At 35.3% G+C, this 23,142-nt stretch overlaps 1 protein-coding gene across 3 annotated transcripts in view; it reads right to left on the bottom strand.

Moving 5' to 3' along the window:
* LOC137251076 (scoloptoxin SSD14) overlaps positions 1 to 23,142 on the bottom strand; it is a 151,239-nt gene that overhangs the window by 74,762 nt on the left and 53,335 nt on the right. The window lies entirely within an intron of this gene.

Genomic DNA, 23,142 nt, shown 5'->3' with positions numbered 1-23,142 from the left:
TCTTAAACTAAGCCCAAGAAAAAGAAACGGTACAATTCGTGCGCACTACAATGTTAAATACAACATTTGGCACAAGCCACCAAACATTCGTAGTGGCCCAGCGGCTATGATGTTGCGTTTGCGATTGTGTGGCGCGAGTTGAACACCTTCAAACTCTGAAGTTTTTAAAATGATTTTTTTATGTTATATTTTTTTAACTCATATTTTTCTTCAGTTCCATTCACATATGCACGGGTAATTCTGAAACTTGTTATGAAATATTTTAAGTATATATTCAGATTACATCAATAAAAAGATGAATCTCTCAATAAGAGAAAGCCATAAAAATGCATATTATGCGTTTTTTTAATTTTTGGACTTTAGTAATATTTTTTTGTTATTAATATTTTTATTAATGACAAAAAAATTATTATTAATAAAAAAAATAAATAAATGGGTATTAATTGGAAAAATTTGCCTCCTGCCCACTCGCCACCCACAAAAATAAAGCACAAACGGTTCTTGAATTGAGACCGAAAAATGTTAAATCAACCACAAATCGTTCTCAAAACGTGAGAACGAAAGATCTTAAATCAAGCCCAATTAGTGCTTGAAATGAGCACAGAAGGTTCACACATCAATACCAAACTGGTCATAAAATACGAACGGTGTGGTTGGAAAAACCGTTCTTAAAACAAGCCCATCGGTCACGAGTTACGAAAAAACGTACTTAACAGACTGTTGTCAACGAATGTTCTTAATTTTGAACTTGTTTGGTTCGTTTTAGAACACTTTTTTCTCTGAGTGTATGGCCGGTTCCGACAAATGTCTAATCGGACACCTAAATATACTCGATCACAAATTTTATTAAGATATCTCAAAAATTGAAGGACTAGTTTGCATACAAACAGACAGACGGACAGACGGGCATGGCTAAATCAACTCAGCTCTTCATCCTGATCATTTCAGTATACCTATTGGTGGGTCCATCTATTTTCCTTTAAGGACTTACAGTTTTGAGATTCGTGAAGAAGTTAATATACTATTCCATTTTCATGAAATGTATAAAAATATGAACCTGTGCTAAGTGAAGTTGTTGTGCAGGATTTTGGCAATTAAGTTTAATTGTAATGATATAGAGATTTACGAAATGTTTTAAGAAATCGATGTATTACAAATTTTGAGCTTTCTTAACAATTAAAAATAAATTTTTTTTTTTTAATACAAAAGAAATGCCAATTTGATGACATTCTTCCGAATCTGATTATTTTTCGAAACTATTTATAAGTTCAAAACTTTTTGGTTTTGATCTTTTTTATGGATTACGCTAAAGTGCCGTCCTTAGAAAAATGGCCAGAATGGGGGTATAATACTAAATGAAAATTTTTAAAAATTTATAATTGTCAGGATGTATCCCTATGTTGTCGTTATTTCAAAATTTTACTTATTTCCTGCAAACTAGAATGCAAGTATTATTACATTTCCCACACGTAAATCTCATTAGAATAAATCATCAAGCGGGTTGCACTTGATTTCAAGCAATTATAATAATTAATTCATCAACCCGAGCGCTCAGCTGTCTGTCTCTCTGTCTGTCCTACCTCAATTTATAATTTGTAATTCGATAACAAAACGCTGAGCACGTTCAGTGGCGATAGCGGCACATTTGATCGAGATAACACACAAATATACATTTGAACACATACGCATACAAATAAACAGAAATACTTGAATGCAAATTGACTTGTAGCATGCAATAAAAAATTAATAGTTGTTAATAGTAAAATTTTTATACTCAACTGAGCAGAGCCCGCAGAGTATATTAATTTTGTTCGCATAACGGTAATCCGTCACGGCATAAACTAATCGAGATAGATATACACTTCTAAATATCGAAATGATCTGGACGAAAAAAGAAATTAATTTAGCTATGTCCGTCCGTTCGTGAGTCCGTTCGTGAGTCCGTCCGTCCGTAAACACGATAACTTGAGTAAATTTTGAGGTATTTTAATGAAATTTGGTACGTAAGTTCCTGGGCACTCATCTCAGATCGCTATTTAAAATGAACGAAATCGGACTATAACCACGCCCACTTTTTTGATATCGAAAATTTCGAAAAACCGAAAAAGTGCGATAATTCATTACCAACGACGGATAAAGCGATGAAACTTGGTATGTGGGTTGACCTTATAACTCAAAATAGAAAATTAGTAAAATTTTGGATAATGGGCGTGGCGCCGCCTACTTTTAAAATAAGGTAATTCAAAAGTTTTGCAAGCCTTAATTTGGCAGTTGTTGAAGATATCATGATGAAATTTGGTAGGAACGTTACTCCTATTACTACATGTGTGCTAAACAAAAATTATCGAAATCGAATGTCGAGCACGCCCACTTTAAAAAAAAAAATATTCTTTAATTTTATAAAATTTTTACAAAAAATTTAATATCTTTACAGTAAATTATGTCAATATTCAATTCCAGTAATGATATGGTGCAAAAAAAAAAAATACAAAAATAAAACAAAATTTCAAAATGGGCGTGGATCTGCCCTTTTTCATTTAATTTGTCTAGAGTACTTTTAATGCCATAAGTCGAACAAAAAATTTACCAATCCATGTGAAATTTGGTAAGGGCAGAGCTTCTATGCCGGTAAATGTTTTCTGTGAAAATGTGCGAAATCGGTTGAACACGATAACTTAGCAAAAATCGATATATCTTTACTAAACTTAGTTCACGTACTTATCTGAACTCACTTTATCTTGGTATTAAAAATGGGCGAAATCGATTTCGAAAATTTCGAAAAATTAAAAAATGCACTAATTCTATACCAAATACGAAAAAAGGGATAAAACATGGTGATTGGATTGGCTTTTTGACGCAGAATATAACTTTGGAAAAAACTTTGTAAAATGGGTGTGCCACCTACCATATTAAGTAGAAGAAAATGAAACACTTCTGCAGGGCGAAATCAAAAGCGCTTGGAATCATGGCAGGAATACTGTTCGTGATATGACATATATAAGTAAATTAGCGGTACCCGACAGATAATGTTATGGGTCACCCTGGTCCACATTTTGGTCGATATCTTGAAAACGCCCTCACATATACAACTAAGGGCCACTCCCTTTTAAAACCCTCATTAATACCTTTAATTTGAAACCCATATCGTACATACACATTATAGAGCCACCCCCGGTCTACCTTTATGGCGATATCTCGAAAAGGCGTCCACCTTTAGAATTAAGGCCCACTCCCTTCCTTACTTGTTTTTATTAATACAAGCTTGCAAATTTACATAACTCTATCAAAGTTATATGTTTTAATAAGTTTTATTGGGATTATGACAATGGGATTTTTGAATTATCCGACGACATGCAACAATTACCATTTTTTATTTGCGAAATGTTGTACAATAAAACGCTTTTTTGTTGGTGCTTTTTTTTCTGACATTCAGGGCCTCTAATTAAATGTAATTTTTTAATTGTCAGTGAAACAATTTTAGCTCACTCTTTATAATGTAGAGCAGAGTTTACATACACATGTCAAGTGTTATGCGTTTTAATCTGGGCAGGTTTTTTTCCAATAATGGGATTATAAAAGTTTTAGCAGCCGAAGTTGGCTTACTGGTGGTCCTTATCTTTGGTAAAGAAGGCATTGGCGCTTCCTTTCCTCTATTAAATAAATAAATAAATAAAAGGTTTGGTAAATCTTCGCTTGACACCAGAGATCCAAGGTTGTTTGAAGCCTGTGGAAATTTAGCTCTATAAGTTAAAAATAAAATTTTGTATCAATTTTCTTTACACATCACGATCAGAACGCCACTTAGCAAAAATTTGTACCCTATATAAGGCTTCCCAATTGTGACCTAATTTTATTAATATCATCATCATCAATAATTGGCGCTTAACCGGTAAAGCAATTTTAGCCGTTTCGTAGCAAGTTACGCAATCTATCCCTATTTCCCTATAACTGATGTCAATTGGGAGCACTAAGGGCGGTTAAATCTTCCTGCACCTGCCTCTCCCAACTCAGTGGAGACTTTCCCCTATCTCTTCTTCCAAACTGCGCGAGCGACTGTAATACTTTCTTGGCCAAGGGGTCTTTCGTTCATTCGCACAACATAACCTAGCCAGGGAAGCCTTTGGGTTTTTATACACTGCAGTATTCTCAAACACTAACGTCATACCTCCTTCGATACTCGCCGTCGGCATCACCTTCTCTAGACATTGTCCATCATTCCGAGCCATACATTGTTCTTCGAGAGAGGACTTTACTTTTCAATTGCCTACTCAGTCCAATGAAACACTTGTTGGCAAGAATTATTCTCCGTTTGATTTCTAAGCTGACATTTTTTTTGCTGTTAATGCTGGTTTCCAAATAGACGAAATGCTTCACAGTCTCGAATTTATGTCCGGCACGCGAATGCGCTGATTCTTTTTTGGATGACAGCAAGGTATGTATTTCGTTTTGTCATCATTTACCCAAGATCCACTTTTTTGCTTCTTTATCTAATCTCGCGAAGGCAGTACTCACTGCGCATATCTTTTGGCCAAAAAATATCAATATCATCAGCATACGCCAGTAGTTGTACGCTTTTATTACCAATACGGTTTAGTTATGCTGCTAGAATTGTCTTCTCCAGCATTAAACAATTGCATGAAAGAGAGTGGCCTTCTCTGCAGCCAAGCTTGGTTTCGAATGACTCGGAAAGGTCCTTCCAAATTCTTACGGAGCTGGTGGTGTTGCTCAAAGTCATTTGTCAGAGCCTTATTAACTTTTCAGGGAAATTAAATTCGGACAGCTTCTTTTCTCTTATCATGAGTCTTCTCTCATCTGGATCTGGCGCATCGTGAAGATCTGCTCTATAGTAGAATTACCGGCATTGATATGTTTCAATCAGTTTGTTGACTATGGACTTCAGTCTTTCACACAGTACGCTAGATAGGACTTTATACACAATACAAAGCAGGTTTATTCCGCAGAATTTAGCGCAAGGTTTGTGGTATCGGCTTTCTTGTGGATTGGGCAGAGTACACTTAAGTTCCAATCTCAAGGCATGCGCATATCCGCCATTCTTGGAGAACTGCTCTTGTCGCTTTCCTATAAAAGTTGGGAAAGATCAGTCATATGCCCCCCAAGACCTACTTTCCACTAGCTTAACATCATTTCTGCTCAAAGCTTTTGAAGAAAAGTCGTTAAACACTACACTTTATAGGGTGGTTATAAATATATAGATAGCCTCTGGATCCTTCTTTGACATTGTCAGTGCTTTCACCTATGTCTTTAAAGGGGTGATCATGAATGGACAGAGAAACGCTGCAGAACATGATCTTATCACCCCCTATGGTTATGAACATATATATAGCCTTAGAATATAAGAGGTACGCCTCTGGAGCCTTCTTAGACATTGTCGGAACATGATCTTATCACCGCTGCCGTAGACACTGGTTATCAACTAACTGCTTAGGAGCTTCGATAAGAGACCTGTTAAACTTACGGCGCACGCAGATGACTTTACAGTTATCACACGTGGAAAGTGCATTCAACAAGTAGCTTTGTGATGGCTCGGGCGCTTTGGGATACAGATATCTGACCACCTAACGTCGGATTGACCGCCAATGCGGAGAAGATGGATACAGACTTGTTTGCTAAGGGCATAAAGTTTAGACTACGTGGAAAAGAGAGTGAAGAAGGCCTCAACTGCACTTTATGGATGTAAAACAATGCTGTGATGTACATTGGGTTTATCGCCCTCTTTCTCTCATTGGCTATTAACAGTGATTGCAAAACCTATCCGTAAAGCCTAGCCTATCCATGAAGCCTTCGTTTGGTGGACGGCCACACAAAAAGGAACCTACCTCAAAAAACTAGAGAGGGTATGCAAGCTATCAATGCTTCGCTTGACAAGAGCCATGAAAACATCCCCGAGGGCTGGACAGTATGGCGTTCCGCGAATCCCACCTAAAACCTCGTGCGTTAATAAGTACAACGAGACCTTATGCCTTCGCGCAGGGTGCGGCCATAGTAGTATAGCGTCATCGAAGATTGGACGAACAGACCACATTGTTCCCGGCTTGTGCTTCGATGGACCTCTTAGAGAGATACTAGAAGTGGAAGGTAGGCGCATGGGCGCTTTAATTGCAGACGAGGCGATACACGTGAACACCGATGGTTCCAAAATAATAGAAAGAGACGGATATGCGGTATACCAAACTGATCCGAGAATGAATATATCCAACAAGCTGCCAGATCACTGCAGTGTTGTTCAGGCAGAAGAAATCGTCGCAACCAAAGCAGTAGAAACACTAGAGAAAAATAGATTAAATTACAGGCGGAGAAATTCAGGCAAAATTCTCCCAAAGCACAACATCTAAAAGTGCGTTGGAGTGCAAACGATCCCTGAGAATAATCGAGATAAAGCGAAACATACATACATATATATTGGGTCATATGTCAACAGATGGGAATGGAAAGGTGGATGGGCTAGCTAAAAAGGGCGAATACCTTAAAACTTGCACCGTAGACGTTCCAATCAGATTTGGCGATATAAAGAGTGAGCGAGTTTTGCACATGATAGACCTATCAGGATAGGCGTGGTCTCAAGCGCGGTGCTGCAAAGTATCGAATATAATATCCGAGTATTTTAACATTAGACCATAAAGACACTATCATCATATAAAGAAGAGGACTAAAGGTTCTTAATGGGTACTCTGACAGGAACCTGGTTTCTGCCTTCACATACTTTCAAATTCGGCTAGCTGTAGATGTAAGAAGTGCGGCCAAGAAAAGGAAACGACCGAGCATATTTTGTGCTCGTGCCCTTCGCTCACTAGGCTAAGTCGCCACCTATTAGGAGTGATACAGTTATCAGGTTTAGAATAAGCAAGCGGCCTAGAAAGTATCAAATCAGGCAGTGCAACATATCTTTTAATTTATTTTGTGAAAACTAAAATTTCAAATCATAGAATGTTGTTGACAATATTCAAAACTATTTTACTACTCTTCTTTTTCATATACCCCGCATCTTTCGAAATTTGTCGAAGATATAACCTAGAAAAAAACTTTGCGTTTTCCCATGGCTGGGCGTTAATGTGTTGAACGAACATCTTGTTAGTGCATGAATTCCATGAAAATAATGAGAATTCCAATAGCTCGCTCTATTTATGCTAAAACGTTTTTATATTCACTTGCGCTGGCTTCTGTCTAAATTTCTAGCAATTTGAACTTTTTTAAGATCACTTCATTAATTGGGTTGCACTTCTTATGCATTCACATTAGACGCTATTGCGTGCAATACTAATAATCGCCCCACACACACAAATGCAATAACGCTTTTGTATTTTCAAGTATAAAATTGTTGTTGTACACATTTATAACGCGTCATGCAAACCCCACGCCCGTCATAAATACATACATTCAGGTCAAAGTTTTTAAAAATGTTGAAATTAAGCACTTTTGCAAAAATAACAAAAAAAAGCTTAGTCAATTGAAAGAAATTGAATATGTAGTAAATGTACGTATGTATGTATGATTGTATGTGTGTCAAATTTATTCATTACTTTTTAAGTCATATTATATACTTTTCGCTCGATTATTCGAATAATTAGGTTCTAGCAAAAAGATTAATTCATGTATTTGTGTTTTATACTTTCTACTAAGTAAAAGCTCACTTTGAATTTGGCGATGAAGGTCAAAAATCTAATTTTGTGTAGTTCCTTAAATAAATATGTAAATGTTTGCATATGGAAATTTTATTTGGAAAAAGCTATGAGGGGAAATGATGAGCGATGACTATCAGCGTGGTAAAGCAATTTACACTCAACAAAACTTTTGGAATAATTTAATAAGGCAAGTTGAGCTATGTCGGCCTCGACGAATGACCTAGCAGATTTCACATACTCATATTAAGCCGCGCATGAAGTTATAGCGCTGGCGGTGGTAGCGTGCTTCGGCTAACACACTGAAGGTCATGGGCTCAAGTCCAAGGCAAAACAACATTTTGAATTTGGAAAAAAATGTTTAGGCCCATGCCGCTAGTTCGCAGGAAAATTAAAAAGGAGTACGACAAAAAATTGGATTATAAGCTCGGCTTTCTTCTTCTCGGCGGTGCCAAGTATTTATTATATTTACTTTTATATAATCGGACCAAAACTGTAAAGAGCCAGAAATCCTCAAAATCTTCGAGCAGTTTCGTTACACCAACAAGAGCTTCACAGCCCACTTGTTAAACTATGATCTGACAGCTGTTTAACTTCTTACAAGTTTTTATATTCGGCCTTTCTACGTTCCACACCTGTTGTCACTACGACCTATATTTGTTGTCACTGACAGACTAATTTTTAAGCTTATGATAGCAAAAGGCAGTCTCCTTTAAGTACGCTTTTCTTTCAGTGTTAAGAACAACCTTGTAATTGGTGTTAGGTTTTAATTTCCGATCCCTGAGGACCTCGCTTAGACTGAATGTGTCCATAGCGTTGTCAGAAGTTTGCTGGATGACCTAACTGAAAAACCTTATCAAAAAACCAGACCACTGTCACCTTGACAAATATTAGAAGCTTTTTATTAACAAATTTATAAAATAAATACAAGGCGCGATAACCTTCGAAGATATTTTAAAACAAGCTTCTCTTCCTATTCGCGTCGTGTTCCTTTTACTTTTCCCTACAACTTGGCGGGACGGGACTTACATATATGTTTACGACTAATCCGAACGGCATCTGTAAGGCAGATGAGTTTTCACTGAGCAGCTTTTTATGGCAGAAATACACTCGCAGAGCTTGCCAAATTACTGCAGAAATGCGAGCGCGCTTAGAAACGTCCTTTTAATTGAAAAAAACTAGTTTCTAAAGTTTTGATGTTGCTTTTCCCGGGGATTCAACCCAGGTAGGCGGAGCGCGCTATCACGAGTCTGGAGTCTTAGCCATGCGAGTGCGGGGCACGTTCACAGAACGTGATTGATCGTTTTTTCTCCAACCCGCACTTCATCCATCTTCTATTACTGACACGGCTTTATTTAAAACTATGCAACACCAGCAATTTCTCCTAATCTGATTGCGACGTCTACAAAACAGGCTACAAGATTAATGATTCCAATGTCGTGAGAATACCACGGGACCTTCTGCACTATGAAGTCGCGCACTTAGACAGCTATCTGTGTTGGCGCTTGATTTTCAAGGCCCGCGGTATCAGTAAGCTGGGTGTTATGATTGTTGTCCTAAGGACTTCTCTTTCTAGGACGCTGATAAATGCTGCCTGTGACCCAGAAAATTTTCCCAATTTTCGTGTACAAATATCCCTCCTTTTTTGTTCTGGCCCTCCTCCACAAGCCAAAATACTCGAAGTACCTACTAAACGTGAGTCGATATATTCGATTTCTGATGCTTCAAAAGAATTGATGCATCTTCCCATTCTATCATGAATTAATATCTTGGTATCGTAAATATCAGAACGCTACCTCATACCTTGTGGCTCCGTTTGTCTCGCAGTAATTCATTAGTATTGACGTTTCCACCCTTTCTTACTCCCCATTTCCATGTAGCATATTGCAACTCGAACAACGGACTCGCCAGCATTCCCGAGGAATTTATTGACTTTCTGCTACTTTCGCTCTTCGAGTTCAAATCATTTCTTGTAGAACATTCATTTTCTGTTTCTTGGTCCTGTTCCACAAGGCGGGTTCATCGCTGCTATGAGACTAAACGGTGTAAATAGATGCAACCTTTTAACTTTATTTTTGTAATACTCTTCCTCCTACCTCCCCCACTTATCTCCGTTGTCATTTTCTCTTCCTTCCCCACCTCTTCCTCCCCATCCCTTTGACATTTTATTTCTACTTCCGCTTCTCCTTCGCCTCCTCTCTGCCTAATATGTTTACGGATCGAGTATCAAAATAATGCTCATCCCCTGTCAGTTTTGGTTGCTAAAATTGGTGACGATATTTATAGAATCGCGTTTCGTAGGTCTTTGGCAATTACCGTGATAATCTAATGTGCTATTAATCAAATATGTTTCTCGTAAATCCTTAGTGTTCCATGTATCAATTATTGCATGTCAGTTCGATGCTGACCTTTTGTGTTAGAGTTCTACTAGGAATATAATCAGACCAACACATTCTTTTCTGCACTCCCCAACAACAATTCGTTGTATACTCAGGATCAGCAAAATCAGTTTATTTGTTTTTCAATGTCAAAGCAACATGAATTTTATGTTTTTTGAGCAGAGCTACATACATATATAATATTATTAATCATATTCAGAAACAGCATCATAAAATGGAACAAAGGCATTGAATTAGCAAAGTGGTTTTGGTTTTGTTTAACAGACTACATAGCATCAACCATGTGAATTATATCTGTTTTAACAATAAAATACTTCATTTTTATACAAATTTTCTCTGGGTGTAATAAAATCATATCCAATTGCTGATTTAATTCAACAGATTAGTTCATTTTATTATAGATATCATAAAAAGTCATGAGCTCAGTATCCAATTATAGGTGGGTGGGATGAAAAAGGGGTGACACAATCTGTTGCTGTTTTGCGGAAACGGAAATTTTCGCATAAGAATTAAAACGTACCACAACGTACTCATGGCATATATGTATGTAAATTTTTTGAATTCCCCAGAGCTTCGCTTGTAATTTCGTTTTTTGTTTTTTTTTTTTTGCTAGATTAATAAAACAAGCCATAGAAAGCGTTGATAAATCAGCAAGATTGTTAAAATAAAAATAAAATATGTGATTTGTTGAAAAGGTATATTTTTTCTTTGTATGCACTGAATAAAGTTAGACACCATAAGCGGTTAGGGGTCATCTTCAGTCATTCACCTATGTATCTAATACCTATGCGAACGAGCTTTGCTTGGTACTCTTCGAGTATACGCATAATATACTTTGTTATATATGTCATCACTATAAATTTTTTTTGTTATATCGGCTTTCTGATTTGTAAGATCGCAGGTTTTAATCGAGCTCAAGGCCTAACAATAATTATCTTATAACTTTAAATTAGCAATTCTTGTTTGTTTGTATAGCCGAACGATTTCGGGAACGGCTCAACCGATTTAAATGAAATTTGGCACAGAGATAATGTATCACCTTTTAAGACTTTCTACCTAGGTGCTGCCACTCAGAATGTTTTGCATGAGATATGCCGATATGGGTATCAAACGAAAGGTATTTCACACCGCATTACAATAGGGACATTTTGAGTAGGGTTGCCATTTAGGGTTTCCACCTATGCGAAATTAAAAAAAAATTGCCTGAGATATGCCGATATGGGTATCAAACGAAAGGTATTTCACTCCGCATTACAATAGGGACATTTTTGAGTAGGGTTACCATTTAGGGTTGGGGTAGTTAGACGAAATAGTATTCTACTTACTCATATTCTATTAAAGCTTTAAAGGAGAATATTAAAGTTAAAAATCTTCGTAAAAAATCTTACACATAATTCGACTTAATTTTCTAAATTTCATACACGCTAATAAAATTGAAATGTAATATCAAGGCACCGTGGCAAATTCTAGCAAAGTATATTTAAATGCATATTTTTGGCAAATATGAAATGAATAATTGCAATTTCCCACAGATTACTCTTAGAAAGATTTCTCACCGTAGCAAAAAGATATCTCACCAAGGTAATTTTCTACCGTTGAACACTAGAGGCATATGTTCAATTTGAAAACGACATCTAACCATTTAACTACCTACCAACAGATGGCGCTTAGGGAAGTAAGTTGACATTTAATTAAACTAACTGATAGTTGTCATAACTGATAGTTGTCATTCGTGAAATTTACAAGTTTTTGGAATATAATAAAATTGTGAGACTTTCATAGTGTATAACTAAAAAATGTTTAAAATTAATAATTTGGCGCATAAAGATACTCCACCTCAATAACTTAATTATCCATTTCACTAATTGTCATAACAACCCCTTATACTATAGGCTGGAATTACCCATTTAAAATTTTTCATTCCAGTTCATTTTGCGGTTAGTGTTTGATATGTTTTTGAAATCTATTTTTAAGGAAATCAAATACTGGTAAGTAAAAATATATAATATATGTGCATATAAAAAAGTAGAGTTTGATTAATGATGACATGTAGAACAAAGTAAGTTATGCGGCATACTCGAAGATTGCCGAGCAAAGCTCGGTCGCCCAGGTACTATTATCTTATTATTGTTTTGAAACATTTTTTCTTAAATGAAAAAATTTTTTTTTTAAATTAGAATAGAAGAAAGAAAACATTTTAGACAACTGCCAAAGCTCGTTGTGTTGGAAACTGCTAAATTCATTTATATATATTCCACTTTTTATACATATATAGTAACTTACTGTTTAGTTCTTTTAAAATAGACTTCAAAACCATATCGAAAAACAACAAAAAGGACTTGAAAGAAAATTTTTAACGGGTGATTACAACCAGAGCTGCGGAATTTGGGATTACTATTGCATTTTGATTACTTATGATAACGACTGCCGTACTTGTAATCCTTGAAATGCTACGATTACGAATACTGTAATCATACGATTACGATTTCTGTAATTGTAGTCATGTTTTTTTTATGATTACGATTACTGTAATCAAAATTCTATTAATTTAACGACTAAATTTACAGTTGTCGTAATCATAAATTTTTGAACTAATCGAAATCCTATAAGCTTAATTGTAACAACTAAAGCAATTGTTGAAAATTAATATTACAAATAGAGCTTTTTTTTGGAATGGGATAAATTACAAAAATCACATAGTGACAATACGCACCTATGTATATTTATCTGTATTGTGGCGAATTTTAGCATCACTATGTTGTTAGTAAATAAAGACACAACAACAATAAAGCAAGCTGTCACTCTTATGTACACGAACAAATCAATCCTTATTTACACACATATATACAAGACAAGACGAAGAGATATCTCACAAACACATATAATCATCAGCCGATGTAGTTACTCACACATACAACCGCATATGGCTATAAGAAAAACATAAACTACAAATATACACGTATATAGATGGTAAACTAGCAGGCGATACAAAAGTTCTAGAAGGTGAAACGTTTAGACCTTAGGAGAAATATGCGAACGAAGCAACAGAGAGTATAAAAGCAGCGCAAGCTGGGTAATCAGTAATCAGTTTGATTTAAACACGCTATTAGTTGTTTGTGAAGTATAATTGCGAAGTACTACTCCCAAAGTTTCTAAATAAAGACCAGTTTGCAATGAATATTGCACTTTAGCGATTCGAACATAAAGTCAAACGTGGATGAAAAGCTGCTCTCCACAACACAGCATGCGTACACCAAAGGCAAGTTGGTAGAGAATCCCTGGAATATAAGGAATATGCTCTAGGAGCATTGCCGGGGCTTTCAATAATGTTTCTAAATGGGCGATTATGGATGGTCTTAATTACATTAAAGTACATCCTGCCTTAATCAGATGGATCGGCAGCATGTGAAATTGCAGGAAGATTACATCAGAATGGGGATTGAACGAGGGTGCTATCACCTCTGCTGTGGACGCTGGTCATCAACCAACTGCTCAGGTGATTCGATGAGGGAACCGTAAAACTTACGGCTTACGCAGATGACGTTGCAATTGTTATAAGTGGAAAGTGCTTTCCAACGATTAGTTCACTAATGGATCGGGCGCTTCGGGATATTCATACCTGGGCATCGAATGTCGGGTTGAAAGTCAATGCAGAGAAGACGGATATGTTCTTGTTTACAAAGAGGTACAAGGTCCAAAATTGGACCAGGCCTAAGTTGGGGGGGTGAACTTACAGGAGAAACCTTGCACACAATATCTAGGAATCATCCTAGACAGTAAGCTGTCATGGAAGCTCAACGTGGAGGAGAGGGTCAAGAAGGCATCAACGGGACCCTATGCATGTAAAAGAATGCTGGGGTGTACGTGGGGCTTATCGCCATCTCTTTCTCATTGGGTTTTTACAGCGATTGTAAGCCCTATTCTATACTATGGAGTTCTTGTTTGGTGGAAAGCCACACAAAAAATAACATACCTCAAAAAATTAGAGGGGGTGTGCAGATTATCGATGCTTAGCATTACGGGAGCCCTGAAAACAACCCCGACCATATGACCATAATAGTATAGCGTCATCAATCACAAGACGAACAGACTACCTGATTCCCTATCTGTGTTTCGAGGGAGATCTTAAGGCCACAATAGAGGTGGACGGTTGTCGGAAGGGTGCGCAAATGGCGGACGAGGCGATATATGTGCACACAAATGGTTCCAAAGTAGTGGAAAGAATAGGATCTGCGGTATATTGTCCTGCTGATCTGGAAATAAGCAGGTCCTAGAGGCTGCCGGATTACTGTAGCGTTTTCCAAGCGGAAATATTATCCGTAACCAAAACAGTAGAAACCCTGGAAGAGAACAGCTTAAGCTGCAACCGTGTTAACTTTTATATTGACAGTCAAGCAGCAATTAAGGCAATAATCATGCATAGCACAGCATCCAAATACGTGTTAGAGTGTAAGCAGTCTCCGGAGAGAATCGGGACAGGGAGAAGCATACATCTATATTGGGTCCCAGGGCATATCGGAATAGATGGGAATGAAAAAGCGGACAAACTAGCTAAATAGGGCACATCTCTTGGAGCTTGCTCTGTAGACGTCCCAGTTAGACTGGGCGAGATTAAGCGAAGGCGAGAAGATTATGTGTAGGTCTTACAACCTTAGATTAACAAAGGTGCTTCTATTATTAAAAAGATAGGACTGTAGACTCATGACGGGTATTCTGACTGGACACTGCCTTCTGGCGTCAAATGCCTTTAAATTAGGCTTGGTCAATGATAGCAGATGTAGGAAGTGCGGGTTGGAGGAAGAAACGATCGAGCACATTCTGTGCTCGTGCCCTGCACTTGCCAGGCTAAGACTCCAGGTATTAGGAGTGATACAGCTGTCAGATCTAAAAGCAGCAAGTGGCTTAAGTCCTAGGAAGCTTCTAGTATTTGCCAAGAGGACGGAGTTATTTTATAACATAGGTCCTGGTTTTTGATAGGGTTTTTCAGTTTGGTCGTTAAAACAAACTTCTGGTAACACTGCGGACTCAATCAGTCTATGTGAGGTCCTTATGGACCGGCCAATTCAACCTAACCTAACCTTAGCGATTCGAGCGTTAGCAGAAAGTTTCAAATAAACAGATTTCCCAAAATTCGTTACAGTATAATACCAACTTCACACAGAAACTTGATGGAATCACAATTTTGTTTAATGAAATAGTTAAGTTTTCCTTTTCACACACGGCCGCTTGCTTCATTAGCTTATATCTGTCAGCAGCCCCAAAAAAATATTACGATTTTATAAAAAATAGTTTAAATGGATTGCAGCCGTTTCCTCTTTAACTATAGAGACAGTAAAAATAAAATGCATGCGCAACTATTCACAAATGTTACACCTAACCAAATATGTGCCTATTTTTGAAAAAGCTAAATTAAAGCTAATTAACTTGCGGCCACCGTGGTGTGATGGTAGCGTGCTCCGCCTATCACACCGTATGCCCTGGGTTCAACTCCCGGGCAAAGCAACATCAAAATTTTAGAAATAAGGTTTTTCAATTAGAAGAAAATTTTTCTAAGCGGGGTCGCCCCTCGGCAGTGTTTGGCAAGCGCTCCGGGTGTATTTCTGCCATGAAAAGCTCTCAGTGAAAACTCATCTGCCTTGCAGATGCCGTTCGGAGTCGGCATAAAACATGTAGGTCCCGTCCGGCCAATTTGTAGGGAAAATCAAGAGGAGCACGACGCAAATTGGAAGAGAAGCTCGGCCTTAGATCTCTTCGGAGGTTATCGCGCCTTACATTTATTTTTTTTTTAAATTAACTTTTACTGGCAACTGCTCTGGCAACGAAATTAAAATTTTTTAATTTTTTGGTATTTTTTATTTTTCTATTTTTCGTAAATTATTGAAATAATTTATTTTTTATTGTCATTTGTTACAAACAAGCAAACCGTAATAGATTTTTGACTCCATTAGGCATTCAATAAAGCAATAATGAGATAATTAGGAGTTTGTATTTTATGAAAGATTGAATTCAATAAAGGCTTTAATGTAAATAACTTGCCTAATTATTTCATTAAGCTTCTGTGTGAAACTAGTATAAGACGTTTAAATGTTAATAAGGAAAAAAAAAAATTCAGAAAGCAAAATTTATTACTTTGTGTATATGGATGAGGTTGAATGCCAAGTTAATAAGAATACAAACGATGGCTCTTACCACTCAAGCTAAATTGCCCAACAATTCTTTGAATATTTTAGGGATGCAGAAACTGTCGGAGACATTTGGAAAAAGTACCCTCTGTTGAAAACAGCTTGGTTGCACGACGATACACCTCTAACTTCATCTGCCCCAGTAGAGGGCCTGTTTCCTTTGCTGGAGTAAAAATAACTCACGACGTAATGCTTTATCTGACCCCACTTTCGAAAAATTAATGTTGTTTAAAGTAAATATGGATTTTTATGTACAAAAACGATTCTAAGCTTAGACTTTACGTTGTTGTAATATTCTATTATACTTTCAATATTTTAACTAAAATTTCATCTTGATTAAAAATATTGCTTGGCGTTTTATTTATGGTAAAACTATTAAGGGGGGTGATAAACAGTCCATTTCTGCTTGGCGAGGTGATGTTTAATGTCCCTTTTAGGCCCTCTCGGTATTTCCAACCGCTATATTTAAATACAGGTAGATTGAATGCATGAACCTTTTCGTTGTCAGTGTCAAGATTTCAATAATCACTGCAATAATATTGATACTTGCGACACACTTTACAGTATAAAAAAATATATACTCAATGCCTTGAACTCATAACTGTTTCAAAATCACATGTTAAACTAAATCTGTTACCTGCTTCAGTTACTTTGGGCGGGTGGCTTGGAATCACGTCCATTCCAACCTCCCACACATCGCTGCCCTACTCATTGTGTGTTAAATATACATCAGCTGCTCGAAATCACGTCCATTCCGACAGCACTAATAATCAATAGTTACTTTGGACGGGTGGCTTGGAATCACGTCCTTTCCAACCTCCCACACATCGCAGCCCTACTATTGCATGTTAAATATACATCAGCTGCTCGTAATCACGTCCACTCCGACAGCACTGATAATCAATTCCGTTGCTCGGTATCACAGTCCATACCGACAACTGATTCAATAATATATGTATTTTATAATATAATTTTGCTCACTATGTATGCTTGTTAATTTGACACTGTAATCCGCATTTATATTCATTCATTCATTCATATTTAGTCTGATTAATTGTAAAATTTGTAGACTAACAAATAAATAAATAAATAAACAAAATATTTGAAAAATCTTTTCATTTATACCAATTATACCTGCACAGAGTTTACTTCACGATTCTAGGTATTTCTTTCTGCACAATGATATCATAAAATTGTTAACAAAATTTGCATGATTGCGATTACTGTATTTGTAATCGTAATATTTGAAGGATTACAATTACAGCAATTCTAATGATCCAAAATCATGATTACAGTTACTGTAACTCGTTAAGATTTTGTAATTACAATTACTGTAATCGTAATAAATACGAATACAATATTCGTATCTGAATTTCAAACCTATCTAGGAAATTTTACTCAAATGGGTCAAGCCCCAATCCTCAGTGAAAACACCTTAGCGAAATATCTTAGAATCTAGCGCACTATCGATGTACCAAAGTTCACCCTAATCGGCTGATCCGTTTCCGAGATAGTAGTGGATATACAGAGTAATATACATATATAAATACGTGATGGGGCAACTCTAAGTCGTAAACATACTTAAACATTTCTCCATTGAAATGCGGATTGAAATACCTTTCGCTTGATACCCATATCGGCATATCTCGTGGAATTCTTTTTTCAATTTCATATACGTGGAAACCTTGTGAAAATATCCTCAGCTCCTAGGTAGAAAGTCTAAGAATGTGATACACTATTGATGTACCAAATTGCATTCAAAATTTCAGTCGTTTCCACGATAGTAGTGGATATACAAAAAGATATAAAAAATAAGATGGGGTGGTAACCTTACTTAAAAATGTCTCTATTGAAATTCGGGGTGAATAACCTTTCGCCATATTGGCATATCTCATGTAACTTTTTTAAATTTCGAATATGTGGAAACCTTGTGAAAAGACCCTCAGTGGCAACACCTAAATTTTATAACGTGATACACTATCATTCATTCAAATCGGTTAAGCCGCTTCCAAGATCGTTCCGGATATAAAAAAAAATTTTCCTCATTTAAAGTAATAAAAAAACTTATCGAATTTCTCAATTTCTTCACGCTATCTGTGGTAGACTGTCAGTTAAGTGCAAGCCGAAAGTATAAGCAAACGCCAGCTCTTTTGTTGGTTCTCGTGCATACAGAATAGATTTTTATGAATTTGCCTACAAAATATTCTGAACTATCGATTAAGCTAAGGGAAAATTGTACAATTGTAATTCTTTTTATAAAGATGACTGCTGTATTTATCGAACCGTTTTAAAGGTTTGATTAAACGACGGCAATAGGATTACTATTAATCTAGCTGCAGAACTTAACTGCTCTGTAACAAAATTCTATAGAAGCCTGTAATAACTAGCGCATTCTGCTGAGATTGATACCATCGGCCTAAACACCCGCGCTGTTAGTTCTGCTTACTCCAAACTGAAAAAGAAGCGGTAAAAGATGGGTTTGATGGTGACGAGGACAAAACATAGTACCCGCTGTCATCGAGCAAAGAGTCAGCGCATTTGCGTCTTGAACAACGCTACAGTTTGCAGACATAATTTCGAATCAGTAAAAGATTTCGTTTATTTATTAGCATTAACGCAAACAGCAACCATCTCTGAATACCAGGGAATAATCACTCTTGCTAATTAGCGCTATTTTGGACCAGGTAAGCAATTGAAAAGCAAATTCCTCTCTCGGCAAATAAAAATCATGCTCTCCAAGCCATTTATCGTACGCGTTCTGCTGTATGGTGCAGAAGCATGAACCATGACAACATCAGATTAAGCGGCTCTGCGAGTCCTCGAAAGAAAATTTCTTCGAAAGATTTACGCATTTCTACGCTTTGGCTATTGCGAGTACAGAAGAAAATTTAATGATGAACTATATGAGCTTTACGCAGACATCAACATAGTGCAGCGCATTAAAAGGCAGCGGCTACGCTGGCTATGCCATGTTATCCGAATGAAAGATGGCGACGCTGCTAGGAAGGTATTTTTATCGGAACCTGCCTATAGAAGCAGGAGGCGGGCTGCCCAACATCCGCTAGAAGGACCAGGTTGAAAATGATTTAAATTCCCCTGGTGTGACTGGCTCGCATTCGTGAACGTTCATAATCGTTTAAACGGTTAGGCGCAAATTAGCAAAGTAAATAAATTGGTCTGAATTCAGTAAAAATATATTTTTTGCAAAATGATCATAATATCAAATGGAAATTTCCCAAATTAGTCATAACTTCAAATTTAAATTTCATGAAGTAAATTGGACTTATGACCATTTGCAGTGGCCATAAGCCCAACGGACTTTATAACCGTTGACCTTATGTCACCTCATCATAATATTCAGAGTAAATAACCCTGTATTTAAGAACAAATGCTAAGTTGTGTTACCACCTAGAAGTGGAGCGCCTCGAATTTTTTTCGGAGCTATATAATTCTGAATCGTTTCAAATTCGTATAGTTGGATTGTTTTCAGAATCAAATCGGAACTATTTCAGATACCTTTTGGAGCTGTTTCAAGCTCAAACTACTGTTATTTTCGGGGTCATTTCAGGAGTATATAGAAATAACATCGGACTATCTGGGCATCATTTCAGGATTGTTTACAGGATCTGTTCGGCGTTATTTCGGATTCATTATCGGTTTATTTGCGCTAATATGGGAAGGTTTCTGGTTAAATTCGGAATAATGTTCGAGCTATATCAAGATCAATTCAGAATTGTTTTTGGGGTGGTTTCGGGACTATTTAGGGATTACTTCCGGACTCTTACGAAATTATATCAGGGTTTTCTACAAAATTGTGTAGGGGTTATTTCTGATTTAATATGGGATAGATATGAAATCATAGTATTTTCATCATATCAAAAATAAAAAAGGAGATAAACAACGAAATTTGATACAAATGGCCACTTTTTTTCTGTTCGCTAATGTACCCATTCATGTACACAAAGATTAAAATAAAGTATCCCATTCTTCAAATCTATGTTCGGAATCTCGCTTTGATTAATAAGTATTTTTGAAAAATTCTTTATCAGCTAAGAACTCATTTGTTGGTTAGCGAATACATTTTTATCAATGCATTTCTTTTATATTTTATTCTTTCCGTTTTACAAAAACAAATATATGTTCGAATGTACATATATGAATGAAACGACGATGTCAATCTTATTTATATAGATGTACAAACCAATTTGGAAACATGCTTTGTATGTATGTGTATATAATAGCATCATTCACTTAAGTGGAATAGCTAAAGCGAACTGGGGCACATCCTAGAGGCTAAGATTATATGACACTCTCGGCGCTTTTAAAAAGCAATCTGTGATAACAACAACTTAAATTCATACAACATATCAGTTGACAAGTGTTTAATAGTTTGTATGCATGTGTGTACATTTATATGCACTTTAATGTTGAATATGCGTAATACATATGTTTTATGGGCTATACATTATTTTTTATAAAAAAAAAAGATATTTTTATGGTGGGCGAACGCGTTTTAGTTGAGATTAAAGTGCCGGTTCTAAAAGCATTAAAAACATTACATATACATATGTAAATATATATATACTTCTGTACATTGTGGGTATATAAGATAAATAATTTTCATAGCTCGACAATATTGTCATTCAAATTCACATTTATCTGCTGATGCTGGCGCGCGGTAAAGTTTTTTATTTCAAATTTTCCACACACTAATTTTCACAAACAACAGAAAACACTTACATACATACATACAAACACTCAAATATCAGACAAACGTATACAGAAATTCGCAGTCATTATGGGATAGACTACTTATAATACATTGGTCTAGCCAGTAAATATATATAAATAAATTAAAAATTGTCTAGTCAATTTGCTTTGCTCAATTTCTTTTGCAATAAAGTTCGTTGTAAGATTTTCATAGTATTAAATAAAATTAAAAAAGAAAAAATTTAGCTCAGATATTTTTGAAAAGATTTATTTCGTATCAAGTTCAGTAAGCAAAGTTGTGAATTGTTTAGTGGTTTTTCTTTATTTCCTAGTTTGCTGTTTTTTTTTTTTCATTTTACGTCATTTTGTATGACACAAAAAATTTTCGGATGAATGGCCCTTTTCATTTTTTCAGTCACCGTGGTGTGATGGTAGCGTGCTCCGCCTATCACACCGTATGCCCTGGCTTCAACTCCCGGGCAAAGCAACATCAAAATTTTAGAAATAAGATTTTTCAATTAGAAGAAAATTTTTCTAAGCGGGGTCGCCCCTCGGAAGTGTCTGGCAAGCGCTCCGATTGTATTTCTGCCATGAAAAGCTCCCAGTGAAAACTCATCTGCCTTGCAGATGCCGTTCGGAGTCGGCATAAAACATGTAGGTCCCGTCCGGCCAATTTGTAGGGAAAAATCAAGAGGAGCACGACGCAAATTGGAAGAGAAGCTCGGCCTTAGATCTCTTCGGAGGTTATCGCGCCTTACATTTATTTATTTTATATTAAAAATATTTCTTAACATTTTTTTAAATTTTTTGATATATAATCATCAAGACACAAATTAGATTTTTATTTAAACATTTTTTCTATTAGTTGAACTATCAGGAAATTTATTCGTTATTTATTTGTACTTGTATAAAAAGTTTGTAACGAAAACTTTAAAATAAAATTTGTTTACTAAATGATTTTTATCCACAATTTTAGTCATTAAATTAATTTGGAGACTTGCATTATAACTCAAGAAATTTCCGAAATAAAAAAAAAATTTACAAAAAAAAGATTTTTTTCCATTTTCTTAATTGACATTTTCACCAAAGTATTATTATCAAAACTGCCTGTCATATAATAAAAATTATGAAGATTTTCCATAAAATGAATTTTTTTACCAAAATCCTATACAAAATTGTATTCCATTTCACTTATTTTTTGGAACTAAAATATATATTGATATACTAAACTTATTTTTATTATCTTTTTATCTCATCTACATTTCCATACAAAGACAAATTTAATATCGTAAATCAATTATTTTTATTTGTTTTTAAAAAAAAATTGTTTTTTTTTGTTTTGTCATACTCAATTTTAGGATTGGAAATGCAAAAAAAACTTCCTCCAAATTACATTAAAAAAAAAACCTTTAATAAAAGTTTTCGATTGTAACAATTTTTAATCAAAACTTAAAAAAAAATTGTTATCATTTTCAGTTAAATATTTTTTTTTTTTTGGAATTAATAAAATTAGCGGAAAAAAATTGAATTTCCCCTTTCTCACAAATCACAGATTTTATAAAAAAAAATTGTCAATGTTTTTTTATTTTTTCAAAATAATAAAAATTTAAGTTTATGACATTTGTAAGCACACAAGTCATTTGCAAAAGTTTTATTACGCTGAACAAAAATTTGTATTCTACAATTTTCTTTTTAATATCATCTATTAAAATTTTGAACTTTATTTTCTTAAAATTTTAAAATTTAAAGTAATAAACTCTTATAAAAGTTATGTGCCAAAAGTTTGTAGAAAACTAATTTTTAGGACTTGAAAAAGGGTATATTGCTTTTTTTTTAATATTGAAAAACTAGTATTTTCATATTTTTTTTAGAACTTCTAATGTGAGAAAAACTCCATCAACATTCATAATACCGAATTTGTTATCATACTTTTGTAAAAAAATATATAAAATTTACTTAAAATTTTTTTGTTTATTTTAACAAATTGTATGCAACTTGCAAGTTAAGTTTCAGGAACAATTTTTTTTTAGTGGAATATTTTTTCAATTTTTTATTGTGGGGGTTTTTTTTATTTAACAATTTTGTTTTTAAAATTTTATCAAAATTTTTGGTCAAAAGTATGATTTTAAAATTCATTTGCTTTAAATATTTAATCAAATATTAAAAAATTGTTTAAATTTTGAATAAATAAATTGTTTATCAATATTTTATATA

The sequence above is a fragment of the Eurosta solidaginis genome, chromosome 4, assembly GCF_040869045.1.
Source record: "Eurosta solidaginis isolate ZX-2024a chromosome 4, ASM4086904v1, whole genome shotgun sequence".
Lineage (NCBI taxonomy): Eukaryota > Metazoa > Arthropoda > Insecta > Diptera > Tephritidae > Eurosta > Eurosta solidaginis.
Note: the sequence above shows the minus strand (reverse complement) of the source record. Positions and strands in the feature narration are given on the sequence as shown.